The sequence below is a fragment of the Coptis chinensis genome, chromosome 2, assembly GCF_015680905.1.
Source record: "Coptis chinensis isolate HL-2020 chromosome 2, ASM1568090v1, whole genome shotgun sequence".
Classification (NCBI taxonomy): domain Eukaryota; kingdom Viridiplantae; phylum Streptophyta; class Magnoliopsida; order Ranunculales; family Ranunculaceae; genus Coptis; species Coptis chinensis.
The window spans coordinates 102,508,129-102,524,247 of NC_141457.1; the positions used below are offsets into that span (position 1 = coordinate 102,508,129).

General features: G+C 37.8%; 1 long non-coding RNA gene across 1 annotated transcript; it reads left to right on the top strand.

The window, feature by feature from the left end:
* Window positions 1-873: 873 nt before the first annotated feature.
* On the top strand, window positions 874-16,119 carry LOC147519809 (uncharacterized). Its single transcript, XR_015214296.1, has 6 exons — window positions 874-1,175; window positions 1,320-1,425; window positions 2,118-2,259; window positions 13,248-13,325; window positions 15,046-15,100; window positions 15,605-16,119. It is a non-coding gene; the product is annotated as an uncharacterized LOC147519809 (long non-coding RNA).

A 16,119-nucleotide genomic window follows, 5' to 3' on the forward strand; every position in this document is an offset into this window, starting at 1 on the left:
TACTTCTTCCATTTGAATAGTTTCTTTACCCTCTTCGTCACTAGTTACCTTAAAATCCATCACTGAAAACTGGAAATGTGATGAAATATTGAAATGGCCGGTACAGTGCCTTAAACTATGAAGAGAAAGCAGAAACACTTATATTTTAGACTGAAGGAAGAACTACTAAAAGAGTGTGAAGTAGACAAAGTTGTTGATGGAAAGTTAAAAGAGAAGGTGAACAAAATATTTAGCCTACCTATACTTCAGATGTTGTCATGTTGATCACGGATCCTGCTTTGGGTATATAGGAGAAAATGATGATACGTAGGTGGTCGCATGATGACGATTGACAGATGGGATTAGAGTGGGTATGTATTGTCTATCATTTCATACAATTCGTCATCTGTCATCAAAGTGTTTATGTTTCTAGGCATACCAACTATTTTGTGGTCATGACTACCATATAGCAAAATTTGGAGTCATTATATTTCAGCTGTTGTTTAGTGGTTGCAGCTAGCTATTTATAGAATTCCAACCACATCCTCTTTGTGAATCCTTTATTCATTTTGACCTCGGGAATATCTCAAAACTCAAAAGACTTTATTTTCACATTGATTCAGTACTCCCAATTTCTAAATTAATATCTAGTATCCTAACATCTAAATCTATTATTGCACAGTGGGCGAAAATGCTCATATGAGATTTTAAGAGGCCACGTCAACAATATTTTTAAGTAAGAACACAAAGTTAATTACAAAGCAGGACAATATTTTCATGATTTGCAAGTTGGTCCCTACTACAAAATACATAATACGTTGGATTTGCTGGAGATTGGATAGATATTCTCGAGATACATATAATAAGAACAAAACAATTACACGCCCAATCTTTAAACCAATTCGCGATAACTACGAATCATTCAAACACAAAATTTGAATAAAATAAAAAAAAAAAAAAAAAAAAAAAACAACAAACTTCGACTTCAATTAAGAATCCTAAAAATCCAAAACACCTTCAACTACTATTAACCAAAAAAAAATAAAACACCCAAAAGCCAAAAGTAATTGAAATCAAGTTCTCGGTGTCTTTTCAGGTCTTTGATGTCCAATGAAGGATTGCAGTCTCTATTTCCCATGGAAGACATTGCTGTAATGGGGATATGGGAATTGTTGCCTCATCTTAGTAAGTTTAAGGTAAGTACTGCACAATGTCCTATTGACTTTCCCTGCTTTATCATGTTAATCTAAAGCCTTGCTTCTTTACCTTATCTTTTCGATCACCATATCAAATGGAGTTGGCTTCAATTGGTTTATTTGATTTAATCTCTAAAATGACAGGCGAAGTTAGAAGTAGCAACAGAGGCTGCCGTTTCATTTCAACCTCATATTGTAGTGACAGTGGATTCCAAAGGTTTCTCTTTCCGTCTCTTAAGAAAGTTACGGAGTAAGGCACATACACCTTCAATTTGAACTTTGAATTACAGATTCAAATTTTGCTTATACAAATTTATAGGCTACACCATTATATGTTGTTGTTAGCTTCGATTGTTGGATGATCTCCGTTACCTGGGTAGTGCTTAGTTTGAGACATATTCTCAAATTTAACTTACTTTAATGGGCCAATTAGTTAATAATGATTATTCATTCCTTTTGTTTTCTGAGTCGATGGCAAATCTTACATTGAATTTCTTTTATCAATTTGGTTATCGTGAATTCTAGGGAGATGATACGAAAGAATTCATATACAAGGGGAAAGTCCGATTGAGTAGTTTATTATCATGTAGCTCAATGTCTGTGTTGATACTCAATGCTCAATTCTTTTTTAGCGTACTTGGACTGAAACTTCAATGAAGACGTAAACGAGTACGTACACTATGTCAATTTTGAGTAATCTTCCTTTGCTACGTATATATTTTTTTCACCTACTCTTATTAATTTATAAAGCCTTGATATGAGGCTATCTAGCTATGGAGTGAAGACATGTTAATAACAAAATCTATAGATAATATCCTAAGGTGGTGTATGTATATTTTGTCAGCAGTAGATTTAAACTTTGAAGTGTTAGGTGTTTCTGTTTTTATAACTTACTAGAGCAATTGCTTACACCTTCCCACTTTCTTTTTCTTTGAAATGCAGAACTTAGATATGAACCATGTGAGTGAATCACTTTTAAATTTCATTCATTTCATGAATAGTTTAATAGCATACGCTCATGCACTTATACATAGGAACTTAGACGTTGAGCATCGCTATTCAACACTCTAATTATCGGTATCTGGTAAGTACACTCGGTATCATCGACATTTTTATTACTATATCCTCTTGAACTTATATGAGATGACAGAACTAGAAACCCATTATATCGAACAACCTCTTATGTTGTTTAAGATTGAGGATAATGTCCCATGTTGTTGCTGCAATGACATCTTATTAATGGACTCCATGCATTTGATTGTTAACGGAATTTATTTTATTTTTTTCCTTTCAGAAAAGCTTGATAGTTTAAAAGTCAGAGCGCATATAAAACCACAAATATTTAGTTTGAAGGGGTTGCTGAGGAGTTGCTCTTCATAGATCATTAAGCAATTGTCACTATCTCTCATGACAATAATGATGATTGGATTTTAAAGTCTTAGCTTTAGAATCATTCACCTCAATGCTACAACATTAAGTAAATGTTTCTTTACAAATTATTATGAAAGTTAGTTAAATAGGTGATATTTATATGCTTTCATTTTATAAGTAATAACATCACTAAGCACTCTCTTTTATGCATTTGATATCAATAGATGTGTTACTATCTATGTGCGCATATGTATCTCATTGTAGTATACAAAAAATGGCAGAACACACTATCCTCTTATGAATTCAGTATTACCTTCTTCTGCACACCACTTGGAATTCTTATTTGATCTAGCTACTGATGTTAAATCAAAATTTAACCAGTTAAGTTAATCTTTCTGATAACCATTTAGTGTTACCTTCTTATTTGATCGGCTGCTATCATTTTCTCATTGAAAAGGTGAGTTGTAAAATCTATTGATTATTATTACGTATTTTTTTTATTGCATGTGAACTATTTGTGTAAAGAACATTTTGTTAACCTTCAGAGTTCAGACTCATTGTAATTATAAGCTATCATTCGTTTCTTTTGGACATGCATATACATGTTGGTTAGGAGAATTTGATGGTACAAAAGTATATAATTTTGACAATTTCAATTGGATTTAGGAATAGTTATAAAAAGAATTTAGGAATGAAGTCTAAACGAATAAAGAAAATAATTAGTGGTTTCGATGTATTTGCTTCCATTCCAACTATTGAAAAGTCTGATGGTTATGAAACAATTATGAATATATATAGCTCATGTTTGTGTTTGTGTATTGATAGTGAATATTAGCATACCGGATTGCTTAAGCAGTTCCATGCCTAATGTTTCGACCAGATATGATCAAAACATCAAGTGTTGATAAAAGAGACGAAGAACGTAGAAAAGTAATTAGAAAAATGATGGTGATCGGGAGAATGATGAGACTGTACCTTGCGGTTGCCTACATACCCAAATTATCAATGGGATCAAGTCTCAGGAACGTAGTTCTGAATGAAAAATAGTTTGGTATTTATATAGGTAGAGTAGAGAATCCTTGTAGCTCAAGTATTCTTGTAGCTTGAGTCATTGTGATAGGATATAACTCTCAACTGATAATTATCTCTTTTGATAAGAAACGTATCTGGACATAAATTAACGTACATTAGTGGCAAGCCATGTGGCTAAGGTTCAGCCTTAGACACATGAGTTAATGGGCCTGTACATCGATTCATGGTATTTCGAATTGGGCTTTAGCCCTGTTGATTAAACGAATAAAGTAGAGATTCCTACCAATGGACGTTCGCCACGTAGGTGGGGGTCGAAACACTGCCCCCTCTTTGGCATGCGAACAAAGTTCATATGGCAAAGAAGAAAGAAAAATGAGCGGAATGTATAACGAAGTGTCGTGCGAAAAGAAATAATTGAAAAATTGACTGTCGAAATTCGTGAATTATCGGGAACGAAATAATATCAAACTAACGTATACGGGACGCAATGTAGTTAAATAAAAGATGGCCGAAAATGCACAGAAAAAAATAAAATATGCACAGAAATAAAATTGCAAAAAAATTTGATTGGCGAAAACTGTTCCGAACGCGTCACGTAATAATACGAAATTTGAATTCGACGATGCGTGCCAACGGAATAACGATACTTGGATTATACCGTTGAAAATTAAACGTAGGGGCAATTTAGTAATAATAGTAAGAAAATAAAGTTAAATACGAATTGGACTCAAAGTGATGAGATAAGAATGTGGAGAAGATAAGAATTGAGATTAGGGATGAAGTTGGAGTTAGAGAAGAATCCCACCAGCACTGGAAAACCCGCTCGTAAACCCTATATAAGTGCTGGTGCAGCTCCCGCATACCCCACTCCATAAAAAACACTTTACGCTCATCCGACAGACGTAAGCAAGAAAAGTTTTGAAGTCGCATAAAGCTTGTCTTCTTCCGTATTACTGCCGCTTTTGAACGTTGTGTGTCGTCTTCCATCGAACAGGCACTTGTTCAGCTCATCTTGGATTTTCGGTAAGTAAAACTCTACTCCTTATACTCCTTGTTTTGATCAAGTATGACATGTAGACAAAGAAATATAATTTTTATCTTATTTGAAAAAGACAATCAGAGAATAAAGCTCTGTATCTTATTGACTACTATTAGTACAAACAACATTAATAGAAATGGTTAATCTAGTTAGACGTCCAGAACTGAGCTTGCAGATAATCAATCGTTTTCTTGTCACTCTGGAATGCCTTGGCTTGTAAAGGTTGAACATAGGTGGTGACAAAAATATATTAACTTTGTTTTTTGTTTTTTTTTTTTTTTTTTTTTTTTTTTTTTTTTTTTTTTTTTTTTTTTTTTTTTTTTGTAGTGATCTTGAAGACCTGTTGGAGAAGATGGTGAGAAAGAGATACTGACGATGGCGCTCATATTTCAAACTAATAATAACAAAACATGATACGGTGCAGCACCAGCAAAGGCAGTGCACCGTACCTGTGTTGCATTAATCTAGCCCGGTTCACCCTTGTGGAGTTAGTGAATCCGGTTTTTGAGTAATCTAACCCGGTTTTTTTTTTTTTTTTTTTTTTTTTTTTTTAAGTGGAAATTTTATTAATAATGATAACAAGTTTTACAAATAATTAGGACAAGCGTGCAACAAGCTGCGCTGCAAGTCCTTTCTGAATGGCAAAACCTATCCTCCTAAAAGCAAACTCATTAGAACCAACTGTCATTACGTTGCAGTCCATAACTTTCTGCAATCTTTTAAGGAGCTCAACAGACTATTGTGCCAAGAAACCAAAGGTGTCAAAACTGAAAGGAATGAAACAATGCAGGTTAGCTCTACAAGCCTCCTCGTGTTTCTCAATTTTCCCTACCGCTGCTCTATTAGCTGCTTCTCCCACCTCAAAGACTCCATTCCCAAGCCCTACTAATGGAGAGGCTCCAGTTACATCAACACATGCATGCCTCCCCTCAGACCAACTGTAGATCAATACATCCGCAGGCCAAAGTGTCGATCTCCCCTCATTCGGATTAGTGAGAAAATTCACAGGAGCCTCTTTCTTCAATTGCACTTGAGCCTCCAAAATGCATCACATAAAATATCTCTGACATGATCATGTCGGTATTTGAAGCCTGGGAAATATCTACAATGTGCTGCATGGTCCCCAAAAGTATCTAGTCTGCTCTTTTTGCACACAGGGCATAGACCACCATCTTAGTACAAAGGAATCATGAGACGGTACCGGAGAATAGAACGATACTCTACCGGCGACATGCGCTGTCCAAGTCCCTCCATCGGAATAGCAAGTAGGAAATCCTTTGCATGTTCTGACTGTAAGCATCCAATGACTGCTTTCTGACGAGCAGATAACACAAACTCCCTCTCAAGACCAGCAATAATCTTACCATAGAACGCTTCCGCCAAAACTTTTTGTGGTTTTAAGGGGACGGTAGCACTCACAGCCATAGAACTGAGGTCAAAATCGGGTAGACAGAGACTCAATGCACTGCTAGCAACATCAAGAATCTCATCCAAAGGTACTGGGCCACAACTCCTAAGAATGTGGTTCTGAAGCTCAGAAGTCTGACAGCGGGAGGCCACAAAGGCAAATGTAGATACATCGGTGCAACAATAAATACCTAAACCGCCTAGACGTAATGGGAGTGTCGATAAACGCCACTGTAAATCACCGAAGCCAGGACCATCAGAAACCACAATACCCTGGAGAACACTGCGGAGGTGCCGATCAAAAGTCTGAGCTGCCTCTCTGAAAAAGGATGGTGGACAAGTATGAATCGCGAAGACCAACTTAGAGAGCCCAACACAAGCTCGTAAGAGCGCTAACTCACACTGTGGATCTTCTAATACAGCCAAATAGTCCATCAAAGTCATAGCCTTGTCAATACGCTTGCGAACAAGACCCATGACAAAAGATGCATCAGTGCTAACTGCACCTCCAAGCAACCTGATCCCCTGCTGAGGATGGGACAAATCTGAAGGAAAGAGACCAGGAGTAGAGCGACGTGGATCTAGTGATGGCCAAAATATCTCAGTTTTAGCCACATTAAGAACCAACCCATAAGAAGGTCATTCTTCCTGAATCATACCCAAAGCCGCCGCCACCGCTCGTATCCCGACCGAGTCCCATCATCTAAGTACCACGCCAGAAGCAATAACCGACATAACCATCTTTGGATCCGTAGAATAAGAGGATGCGACACCGGGTCAAATAGAAGGGGACCTAGAGGTCGCCTTTGTTGACCCTTGAAGCGAGACCATATGTAGCCATCCCCACATTATAACCTCGCGGCCGACAATACAAGTACTTTCGACCTAAGGGGCAATAATTTGGGCATCGGATCTGAACCTCTTTCAACATGATGGTCCGATCAACCATGTTAAAAGCATTTTGAAAATCTACCAGCAGCATAGAAAGAGAGCTATTGTCGCTGTTAGCATACACCATACGGTTGATAGCGTGCAAAATCGCCTCTGCTCCACCAGAAACACCCACCCCATACTGGAAATCCTGTAAGTACCCAACCACATCTCTAGAAACTCCTCTCATTGCAATCTTAGAGACCAAACGACGCCAAACCATGCCCACAGCTATAGGACGAATACTGTTATCTGGCTTAAGAAGTGGAGTAAGCGGAGCACTCGCTATGAATTCTGCTAACGGCTGTGGACATCGTCCTCAGAACCAAAGATTCACCACAGGGGTCAATGCATCTAGCAAATCAGACGATATAGCTGCTGCAGCACCACTCATAGCATCCAACAAATGCTGAGCTCGGAGACCATCCCGGCCACAAGAAGTGCCTTTCGGAAACGACCTAATGCATGACAAAAGGGTATTTCTCTCTACAAATAAAGGAGGCTCGACAAAAGGAACAGGTTGGTCTCACGGTGGTTGTCGACGGGTGTTTCTCCTCTAATGCTTGGATAGTCTCCGCCGAGTTAGGGGCGACCCCTGATGATGACAACACTTTTACCGCTGCCGTAAAATGTCCATCAGCAACCTTTTGTAAGCATCGACGCACATTCTGAGTAGAAACAGATCGCTGGGGTGGCTGGATTGAAGGAGGCTCTACTGCAGACTCTAAGAGGCGAAACAGTCCACCAGGCTCGTTCCATATCGTCAACGCATGGAGTATCTGTTTCTGCTGAAGGTTTTTCCTCATACCAAATCGACGTTCCTGACGATTCTGTGGTTGGAAAACCTGAGAGTGCAGCACGGGAGAAAGAGAAGACGAACCCATAACAAAACTGAACTAGGATTAACCGTAATATCCCAGAGAGCAGACTTCAATGCACCAGAAAATGCCAAACGACATGCACGTGGTATACTTTTCACAGTGCGAAAGGGTATACGGAATGCCCTATCAAGTAACGTCTCATCAAGAGAGGGAACAACACCCAGAGGCCTCGGGATAGCACTAGCGTCTCCTTGTGATGCAGATTGCATAGTCATAGGGATAGGAGGTGGTTCTGGTATACCGACAATAAGGCATCCCAACTCTCCATTATCAGTCATTTCCGGTGGTTTTGTGATGCCTCCTGAATGACGACATGGTATGGTTAATGCATGCATGCTGAGACAGTGGCCACATATCCATTTGTTCACCGTTTTCAAAAAATTAAGAAGGGATAAATATAAACTTATGTCCTTCTTAATCTTATCCCGCAGGCTATCTATATCTCCCTGACCACCCAAGCATCTTGTTTCTTAATGTGAGTTTCGATATAATGAAACCAAGAAGCCGCCACCACCATTGGCCCCATCTTTGCACTTGTCAAACTCACGAAAGGGACAATGCACATGCTTCTTCCGAGAGCATGATGACGACACCTATGCTCGAACAAACCCAAAACAGACGACACCAATACGAAACCACAACAAACAAAAGCACTACCATAGATCAACCCCAACCAACAAACATATCATGGAAGCAAACCCAACTCCAACAAAAACCAACCGACAAACCTAGCATCGAAGCAAACCCAACGCCATCAAAACCAACAACCAACCAAACCTAGCTAATCTTAAACAACCAACAATTTAATATAATTTATTTTATTTTAAATTAAATTAATTATTATTTTTTTAAAATTTTTTTTTTAAGGTGTTGGTGAGAATTATGGGGTTGTTTTTCGTTTTTGTTTGGAAGCTGGGTGGGTGGTGGGTGTTTGGATGGTGATGGAAAGGGTGGGATTGGGTGGCTGTTGGAACTGGTGGTGTGGTGGAAATCGGTGGTTTCAAAGTCTGAGAAAAGTGTAATTCGGTGGTTGCAAGGTTTGGGAATGGTGGTATTTATTTGTTGTTGCGAGGTCAGGGTTTTGGTGTGATGATGGTGGTGCGGTGCTTGGATGGTGATGGAAGGGGTGGGATTGGGTGGCGGTTTGAGCTGGTGGTGCGGTGGAAATCGGTGGTTGCAGGGTTTGAGAATGGTGGTGGCGCTGTTGCTGTGAGGTTGGGTTTTTGGTATGATGACGATGGTGGTGACGGTGGGTGGTGGTGGTGGGTGGTGAATGATGGGGATGCAACACGAGTGATGTTGCTCTGTTTGTGTGTAGATCTGTTTGCAAGACCACCGGTGGTGGTGGCTGCAGTGCTGGATGGTGGTGGCGATGGGTGGTGGATAGTGGGTGGTGGTGTAGGTAGGCAAGGCAAGGGAAGAGGGTGGTGGGCCGGTGGGTGGAAAAGACAAGTAGTCGCTGAGGGGGTGGAAGACGGTGGTTTTTTTTTTTGTAGAAACGGCGACCGTACTATACGGGCGAAATATAATCGAGAAGAAGAAGACGCGCTGATGATCGTAGATTTGGTGAGGTGGAAAGAATGTGACAGATACAACGAACGCACGATGCCACGGTGATGGTCACTTAAAGAACTATGGAAAATACTAGTACTCGAGAGATTTGAGATGGACGAAGTGTATGCATTTGAAACGAAAGTCGAAGAAGATGAAGTAGTAACGGCTTACTCACAATTAAGTTGCGAGAGTGTAATTCCGTTAAACAAAGAAATTGCGTAATTATTGAGTTATTTTGGGCTGCCGAAGAAAACGGAGAAAAGTTCGGAGAATATGACAAAGCGGTGGCAAAAAAATTCGACAACATGAAACAGGTATGTCAGTATTTTTTTCCATTTAACTTCAAATTTTGGTTAAGTCTGAAAGACTAACGAAAAGATTTGTATTTTCTTCGCAGGTTGAAACGACGGAATTACGAGCAAAAGATATTGACGAAAAATTTCGAACGAAAAGATCACAATGCCGTAGAGAAATAAATAAATAAGCTGAATAAAGTTTTTGCTTACAAAGTTAACGTAAAGCGAATTTTTGCTGCACAGAGAAACAACGGTTGTACGAGTCTCGGAAAGTTTCGCTCAGAAAGTTCGGCTTAATGCCTTAGAAAAAATAATGAAGCTATCAAAAAAATTCACTTGGTAAATTTCTCGTAGAAAGATCGGCAGAATGCCTTAGAAAAAATAATGACGCTGACGAAAATTTTCGCTTGGAAAATTTTTCGTAGAAAGATCATCATAATTTCTTAGAAAAAAGAATGACTGCGGAAAATAGTTAACCGAAAGCGCTAAGCGAAGCGAATGCAGATTTCGAAGAAGAAAATGAAGATTTAATCGAACAACCGTAAGACAATTGACAGAGATAATTGATTAGGTAATTGTGTGAATGTAATACCATAGAGCTAAAACTTCTTTTGATGAAAAATAAAAATAAAGTATGTTTTGGCAATTGAATATAGTTGCGATGTCTGATAACATACCTGTGTAAAACTAACAATGTTGTTGATTTATATAGATGACACGAAATAGAATGAAACACCCCCAATACTAACTTTAAGCTTACAAAATTAGATTGAGCGAAAAAATGCCCTGACGCAGAACTGACGAAACGAAACGGGGTAACTTCATCAGATGTTGATATAGCGCGAGTAACCAACTAAGTGAGCGTAAAATCGTTCAATTTAAACTGACAAAATTAAATGTGGTAAGTTCGTCAGATTTTGTCGTAACGATAATACGACTAAGCCGGCGAATAAAGCGTTCATCTTAGACCAAATTAAACGTGGTAATTTCGCCAGATTTTGTTGTAGTGATAGTAACGACTAAGCGAGCGTAAAAGCGTTCAACTTAGACTGACGAAATTAAACGTGGTAATTTCGCCAGATTTTGTTGTAGCGATAGTAACGACTAATTGCCGGTTTAAAAAGCGTTCATCTTAGATCGACCATTTAAATTAAACGTGGTAATTTCGCCAGATTTTGTCGGAGCGATAGTAACGACTAAGCGAGCGTAAAAGCGTTCAACTTAGACTGACGAAATTAAACGTGGTAATTTCGTCAGATTTTGTCGGAGCGATAGTAACGACTAAGCGAGCGTAAAAGCGTTCAACTTAGACTGACGAAATTAAACGTGGTAATTTTGCCAGATTTTGTTGTAGTGATAGTAACGACTAAGCGCGTAAAAGCGTTCAACTTAGACCGATTTAAAATTAAACGTGGTAATTTCGCCGATTTTGTCGAGCGATATAACGCGTTGCGATGGAAACAAAATTATAACATTAGAACTCAGGTTTTTCGTTCAACTTGTTAATTTTGTCTGCTCATTTAGTAAAATAATTTGTTGCAACGAGCCAGAAACGAACACTGTCAGGGGCTGTCGGAAATAAACCAACAATGTCAAGGCCCCATTTTGTCGCGGGAAGTTGACCCATATCATATATCATGTGTTTGACAAGGCACACACTTTTCGGACAAACGCTTAACATCCTTTGGCATGTATGGCCACTAATACCATTGGGTCATTGATATGTGAGAGAGACTTTGCCCCCGGGAGTGGTGTTCACATAATCCTAAATGAATTCCTTCGAGGCCTAGTAAATTGTTCGTTCTGCCCAAACAACGAAGGATAGGATTGAGACTTGTCTTGCTTTGGATAGAGTTTTTAGTCATCGTGAATTTCGAAAGCATCGCCACCGCATGATCGCCGTCGGTAGATACCGAGACATTATCGCCAAGCTTCGTTGGAATCATCTTACAAAGATAAGTGGTTAATCCAGTCTTTGTCATAACAGTTGATGGCGACTTGATTTTCCACGGATAAGTATGAGATAGAATCGGGATGCCTTACATCATAACACGGATAATTGCAAGAATGATAGATGTAAAATTTCATGCAATTCGTTGAACGAAGTCTAAATAAACGTCCATTCTATCATTGCGAGCCGCATATTATCATTCAAATTGGCTAACGACTAGCTTAGAATAATTAATCGTAACTTAGTCACCCCAGTTGAAAAGTTGTGCGTATACCACAAATGACAGTTTCGGACTCGACCATATTATTTGACGCGTCAAATCCCCAATGTAGAGACCTCTCAATTATGTCTTCATTCAGCTTCAAGATGACACAAACAAGACCGGAGGCAGACTTATTATGCGAACTATCGGTGTAAATCTAGCAAGTAACTATATATCCGATAAATATTTCAAGTCATCGCCCCCGGGAGGTAATGACAATTAGAGATCGACGTTTTCCTCATCGAGTAATGCTTTCGACATAGGAATATCATCAATAAGAAAATCAGTCATTAGCGAAACCAAAGTTTGTCTCTGTTTAATTGTATGAGTGTCAGAGACAATGTTGTAAATGCTAAGGTAACTTTTTCATTCTGCGACTCGATCCGTAGACGTTACGAAAAAACTTGCGCAGCGGATATTCGACAAGTATAAACTTCGACTATTCCTTCTTTGAAATAAGCTTAAGACGTCTGACAGCATGAAACAAGGCCAGTGTAATATTTTCAATACAAGAATGTCTCGAGACATATGACGGACATTATCCACAACAGATGACGAAGAATTGTTAGAGGCAATAACTTCGTGCTAAATAATTTGGCGCATCGGTGGAACGATAGCCGGATCGTATGCAATCGGATGTTGAAAAGGAATAGGAGGGAGTAGTTCGATACCACCAGGTTGACCTGGAACCGCACATTCGCGATGATCATCAGTAAGTGTATCGAGAACTTAGGCTCGTCGAGTATTCCTCATAACTTTTGTAGAACGTGATCGTTGGTTTTGCATAAGAACCGCAGACGGCGCCAATTATGTTTCGACCAGATATGATCAAAACATCAAGTGTTGATAAAAGAGACGAAGAACGTAGAAAAGTAATTAGAAAAATGATGGTGATCGGGGGAATGATAAGACTGTACCTTGCGGTTGCCTCCGTACCCAAATTATCAATGGGATCAAGTCTCAGGAACGTAGTTCTGAATGAAAAATAGTTTGGTATTTATATAGGTAGAGTAGAGAATCCTTGTAGCTCAAGTATTCTTGTAGCTTGAGTCATTGTGATAGGATATAACTCTCAATTGATAATTATCTCTTTTGATAAGAAACGAATCTAGACATAAATTAACGTACATTAGTGGCAAGCCATATGGCTTAGGTTCAGCCTTAGACACATGAGTTAATGGGCCTGTACATCGATTCATGGTATTGTGAATTGGGCTTTAGCCCTGCCGATTAAACGAATAAAGTGGAGATTCCTACCAATGGACGTTCGCCATGTAGGTGGGGGTCGAAACACCTAATATTGTATTTCTCCATTTTAAGTGTATATTTTTGTTGGAAAATGTTTTCAGGCTATTAAGAGTAGAATTTGGGCATGCTCTTACTATGTAAATTTATGCAGTTATATATGTCGTTTCCCAAAGTGGAAGGTGAGTTCTTCATTTTTGAGTTCTTTATGCTCCAAACATTTTTCTCTAAAACCAAATAGCAAATAGAAGATTTTATTTAAAACTCTTAAAGTATTTTATTGAAATGTTTACGATCAACACTTCACAGAGTTGTTTATGTAGTTCAGTAATGCTTATGATTCGCATGCTTAGTAATGCGTTGTTTCAATGTTCAATAGCTATGAAATCAATTTTGTTTTTGTCTGAATTAAGAAATGAATGCAATAGTAGTAGTAGTTAGAAGTTGGTAACTTGGTACTTCTTTCAAGTCTTCAAGAGCAGTGTATGTAATGGTTAAAGGTTGCAGCTCTTACTTTATCCATGGAAGAGGGAACTTGATTGATTGATCTTTCCTTAGTTATTGTCTAATATTAGTAGTTCTAAGGTTAATAGTAGTGTTGGAATGTTGGTTAAGTGCATTATAACATGTGATTAGAAGAGGAGTGTGAAGTTGGGTGTACTTAATATGTACAGAGTTATCATTTCCTTTTCCCCTAAAAAGGGAATAGTGGATCGGAATAATGCAATACTCGATTATCTTACATTTTGGTCCCTTTACTCTTTTCTTTCTTTTTTTTGGTAAATCGTTTCCTTTGTTGTTAACTTCACTATTTTAGTTGATAAAGGCTAAAGAGAGCACTTGAATGAATTTGTATTAGGGATATTTATCTTCTTTTTGTAATGCATTAGGTAGAGGCATGGGGCACTGTAATGATTAGTACTGCCCACATTCATGGCCTATAATTTAGACTAATTTTCTTTGATTAAATCCTACTTTCATATACATTCATTAATTCTTCAATGCCTTACATATTTGATTATTTACAATGTGAACGTTTAAATTTGTTAAATTTGATGGCTGCTTAATTTTGGACGCATATATAGTAATGTTAGTTACAAAGTACTATCACTTAAGTTTAGGTAATAGTCTTACCATTTGTTTTACCTCATTGACGTGTAAAGCTAGGTGGTTAGTATGACACCTTTAAAGGACTAAGTTTCAAGATTATGTGTTTAATTGTAATTACGTAATGATTTAACCTTCTATATTTGTATCTTGGAGTTGTGTTTAATTGTAATTTCTTAATGATTGAACTTTATATATTTCTATCTTGGAGTTGTAACTACTCTTACCTTTGTATCTTGCTAAGGAATTGAAGCAATAGTTACAAGTGTGACAAAAAAGGATAAGTTGGCTAAGGGGTGAAAACAAGGTTTAATGACTTCTTTATGCAGTTGTGTGTGCACCAAAACACCATGGATATCCATATGGTTGTCTCTTCTTCAATTTGCTTTTTCTATTTTTGATGAATTGACCATTTTGAGACCCATCATCTTATTGATGGGAGACTAATTGGTGTATAATTAAGAGGGGTTTCAGAAGATCATTTTTAAGGGGTCTATAGGATGATTTACTAAAGTTTTTTTAGGTTTCAATCTTTTTCTGGGTTCTCTGTGAACAAATTGTCAGGTATGGCTTACCATAGAATGGATAGCAAGAAATTGAAAGATCCAATGGTTTACACACACGCAGTCCCTTTCTCAGTTTAAAGAATGAGACCACCTAAGAACATGTGTTTTATAGTTTCTTGAATAGATTGCTTTGATGGGTAGTGCAGAGCATGGCATTAACAATCATTTTTTGTGTTTTTTTTATCTCTAGAAATGTTTCAAAATTTTGGTTTCTTCTATCATGCTGCAGATCAATTGGTGATGCCCCAATACCCATTGAATCACTAGCTTGATGCTTATGACAGGTGATTTTTTTTTTGGTTCAATTTGTCTATTAGACTATTTTATTTATGCGGTTTTTCATGTAACTATATATATCCTACACAATTGGTTAGTCGATATTGATTGTATAGTATATAGGAATATTTAACTTGGGGTCCTCGCAAAATCATACTTAGACTTTTCAAAAGTTGTAGCTTGTTGCTGAAACTGTAATATGCTAGCGTAGCTCCTTCTGAAGCTTGGATAATTAGCAAGCTTGAATAATTATTTTAGTTAGCAATGTGCAGAGTTAGAGTCAGTAGCTTACATTGAGTCTTGGTGAGTAATTTGACAACTATACTAAAAGTTTGAAACCTATGTGCAGTTGACAATTTTTGAAAGACTTAAAATTGTAGGGTCCTACAAATGTTCCTTTTGAGCTGTTCAATATGCATGCAATCCAAACCAAAATAAAAAAACCAATTCAAAGTCACTTTGGTTCAGGCAAATACAAAGTAATACCATCATTTCTTTTATTTCTTTTACAGGTATATATGGATATGCGTCAACTTGGTGGTCATATGTAGGCAACAATTGATTGAGCGGTCACCTATCCGGTTGATAAGAACAATAGCTTCCAATCATGGACAGATGAGGTGGAGACATTAGAAATTTATTTGAAAGTTAGCATGGATGGAGTTTAAGGTCTATAATGATATGAGTTCCTCAAAGGCCATAGAAAACATGTTTAAAAATCAGTATTGTTTTGCAAAATACAATTGTGACTTCAGGTGCTTAATCAAGTAGATGGTTCAGAACATGCACCTACACGTGAAGACATATTGTTGATTTTATAGTTGTAGATTGATGGAGATTTGTAAGTTATTACCATTCATCTTCATGTTTACTTACAAAAGTTGTTGGTAGGAAGCCATGTATTAGTTATTCAACTTCAAGCAAAGTAGTATGAATCCGCTTCATATTTACTGGGTAGCTAAGAAGGCATGTATTAGTTATTCAGCTTCAAGCAAAATTTATATGAGTTGCTTGAACTTTTTCTTCA